Genomic DNA, 4070 nt, shown 5'->3' with positions numbered 1-4070 from the left:
TTAGTCACAAAATATATGCTCGATCTCACTGAATTGTCACATCCATCCCAAGAAGGAGGTGTAATTATGCCCCATTTTTTGCTATCAATTTTATTTTTTATTTTGGACTACCTCAGGCATATACAAATAAACAGGAAATAATGTAATAAACATCCATATACATATAGATAGATATCTCTCTCTATATATATAGATATCTACTCCTCAGCTTGAGAAAAAGAAAGTAATACAGATATTATCATTATCTCCCTTTTACAGGTAAGAAACCTGAGGCTGAGAGGGGTCAAAAACTTGTTCAAGGTCACACAGCTAGCCCATGCTGCAGCTGTGACTTGAATATAGGCCTGTCTGTTATACCTAGTTTGTGACATTGATGGGACATCCATGTGGAGGTACTCAACAGGTGGATGGAAATATCATATGTGAGGTATGGAGAGAATTTAGGATTAGAAATATTGACATGGGAATTGTCTGCATCAAAATGATGGTTGAAGGGACAGCAGTGGGAAGGGAATAAACAGTAAGTGCTCTGAGGATACAGACTTGTGTCTGAGTGATGTGCCTTCTTGGAGGGAGAACAAAATATGCGAGTCTGTTTTAAAACCTTGCCTGTTCATAGAGTAAGAGCTCCTTTTATGCTGGTCCAGAGTGTCCCCTTTGGTTTCTAGAAAAAGGGCAGAGCTGCCTGCAATCCACAGAGTGCTTATTCTCTATGTCTGGCATAGGGTGAGGCCAAAGAAGACATTGGTATTTGGCATCATTGGCTTTATAAAAATCCTGGAGGTGAGGATGTTATTTTTTCTAGGCAGAACCCCAAATGCAGCTCTAACCCTATCCTATTGGGTAGCTAGCCTGCTTCTAGCTGAGGCTCGGCTTGTATAGAGATGGGTGCCCTCCTCCACTCATATCCTCATGGACCGCTGAGGGTTAGCAGTGCTGAATAGGATTTTACTGAGTTTGTAATCGTTAGCAATACTACCCTCCTGAGGAAAGAGTTCTTGGCTTCACTCCAAATCAGAAGTTTTAGTTGCCTCAGGAGAAATGTAAGAATTCTAGAAAAAGTCTTGCAAGTGTTTGATAAGCATCCACATCTCCTCACGCCACTGAAGATCACAGCATTTGGGGAAGTTCCCAGTGAATATCAAGTTTGGATATAAAAATTCCTATAGTAATATTATTTGCAACTAGACTATCTGTGTGATAAAAATTTCTTAAGGAGAGGTTCTGCAGAAGAAGTTTGGTAACACACAATAAAGTTGAGGTCTTGGCAGATGACATGTGTCATCAGACCTCTTTAATGACATTATCAACCCCCTTGAGAAAAGATCAGAGACACAGGAGGTATATTATTTTGACTCTCAGAGTCCCTTCTTTAGAATGTCAGCATAGGCGAGGGTAGGTACAAAACTTAACCTCCAAATCTCACTGGATCCTGCAACGACCACCGCTACAAAAAGCTGTTCTTTTCACTCAAAAGAATCTGCTGTGACACTTCAGAGTAGCTCCCTTCCAAGTAATGACTCGGAGAAACAGCCTGTTTTTCTCTTCATGTCAATCTAATGCTGAATAGTTTGTGGCCACAGTCACGTTATATACTCAGAGTGAATTTATCATCATTATTTTCTCTATAATTTCAAGATAAGATCTCCAAAGAACAAGACAAGGGAAGAGAAAGCTGGAGGGCCACAGAGGTTTTGCAGAACTTTGGCTTCAAAATGACACAGGTCACTTTCCACAGCCCTGGTCCACGGTCCCACCCAACAGTAATAGAGTGGGGAAGCATAGTCTCCTGTGTGCCCGTGAGGGAAAGGAGAATTAAATATCTACCGTTTTCACAGAGGTAGAAAAGCACTGAAGCATGAGCACTAAAGATAAAATGAGGGCAATATATTGTGTGCTGTCAAGGGAAGAAGTAGTTTGACGAATATGCAGGTAACTAGGTCTTAACCTTATTGTCTGATGTTTTGCTTGATGGTGAAAATAGTTTTGTTGAATTTTCCATCCAGGATTCACAAATGCTAGCTTAAAAAACAAATAGCCATCTTCCAACCCACTGGGCAAAGTGACTCTGTAGTGTAAAAAGTAAATTGATGCAGTATAAATCTGGATGTGGATCCCTCTGCAAATTTTGTAGTGTTAGAAGAATACATTTTTTTCTACCCTTCTTACTTCTTGGTTCTGGTGCCAGATGGAGAGATTTCTGCTCTGTGAACACTCAGAGGTGCAACATTTATCCACATGACCCTTGGTTCATAACAAATGCAACAGTAGCAAACTTTAGGCATTAGGTATATGATCCCGAGTTCACCTATTATTTTCCATATAATTAACATGGAAAATGTAGGAAGCAGGTCAATCTCCTTGAGGCTACTTTTGGCATTTCCACATGCTCTGTTGCCATCTTACTGGTCTACTTTTCACTTCCTTGGTGTTATCCATATCACTGTTATGGAACTTGGTATCCTCCTCCTCTGGGTCTCCCTTCCATTTCCCAGCATCTGCCATGGTACCTTGTGCATGACCGTCAGTAAATTAATATCAGTGATTCTTAACTAAGTGAATGGCTGGTTTCACTTTCTGCCCTACTTAGGATCACGTGTATTCTAGCTTCTGTCACTCCACTGCCCACCAGCTCTTGCTGCTTTGTTCAATCTCTTCTGCCCCACTGGGTGGTGGTTCAGAGAAGCAGTGAAACATGGGGGCATGAGGCAGTGCAGAGAAAGTGAGAAAGAGCAGAGTGGCTGTCTGGGGTCAACACAGCTTGTGATCTAATAAGCTGGATAGCGATCGGGGCTGGGGGTCAAGTCAAGGAGGATTCCTCAGAGAACTGTTAGATCAAACCCAAATGTTTACTTATAGAGATTTCTTTCCCTACTGTTATTTTATTTCTAGCTTATTCTATGTTAACTTATCCTAATAAGTGGAATGAGGTCAGAGGCTGAATTGGAACCAGAGTGCTCCTGACGCTATTCCTGGTGTTTTTTAGTAACAAGAAATTATACTCTGGGTCAGTTTTGCCATATGCAAACATCAGTTTACTGAACTTGTCCTAATTGCCTCCCAGAGTGGAAGGAGGATGAAATGATAAAAGATATGTGAAGGGGACCTGGAAATTTAAAAAATGCAATACTGTATTGATTAAATAAACATTTATTTGGAAGGTTGCAATGTGCCTACCATGGACTGGACAAAAAGAGATAAAAAAAAAACCAATGTCTACAGCCAAAGAATTTACAATCCAGGTAAAAGAGAGATGAGTAAGAGCTAGGAAAAAATTGGATAGATATTATTCTAAGAACTACGAACAGTTTTATGAAATAATTAGTTATGGTAAACCTTTACACACAGGTTTGCAAGAAAAAAAGGCGGGGGTGGGTGGCGCGCATTTCTTCCCTTTGGCTTTTCCAAATGGCTTAGTACTAACAGTGGCAACAACTACTCTTAATATCATAAATGGAAGAATGATGCTTTATAATGGATGCTTTGTTATCTATATCTTCCAGTTCAGTTAGTTAGAGCTAAGTGAAGATGTCAAATGAGCATCCAGTACTGCGCAAGGGAAAGTGTCTCTTCCAACGGTAAAGTCACAGGTTGATGTGAGATGCCTGCCTTAACAGCACTTTCTCGGGCGCTAACACTGTTGCTATTTCCACCTTCATCCCAAATGCTCTGCCGCCTGTGGTGAAATATACAGACAGGGCCCAAGAGGCCACACTGGATCTGGAGTGTTCGTGGCAGCCTTTTTCCTGCCCCACCCTGAAGTCCCACCTATCCTGGGACGCTCTGGAAGGAAGCCCATGGTCGGTGTGGAGCAGCGCTTGGTCCCATCTCTCCTCCAAGAGGCCACACCCACCGCAAGGCCCCCATTGTGTCTCGGGGAACAGTAACCCGACAGTCTTACGCTGGCTGCCCTTCTTCAGAGGAAGCGAGCGGCTCTGGCTCCCGCGACCCCAGCCAGGCAGCCAGGCAGCCAGGCAAGGGGCGGGGCGGCAACAGGCGGTGCAGGTGGCAGTGGCGCAGAGACGCGCGCTCTAGGGCCGCGCGCTCTAGGGCCGCGCGCTCTAGGGCCG

Source organism: Monodon monoceros, unplaced genomic scaffold (genome assembly GCF_005190385.1).
Source record: "Monodon monoceros isolate NGI ecotype Baffin Bay Population unplaced genomic scaffold, NGI_Narwhal_1 Super_Scaffold_17, whole genome shotgun sequence".
In the NCBI taxonomy this organism is placed as follows: Eukaryota; Metazoa; Chordata; class Mammalia; order Artiodactyla; family Monodontidae; genus Monodon; species Monodon monoceros.
This window is presented reverse-complemented; position numbering follows the sequence as displayed.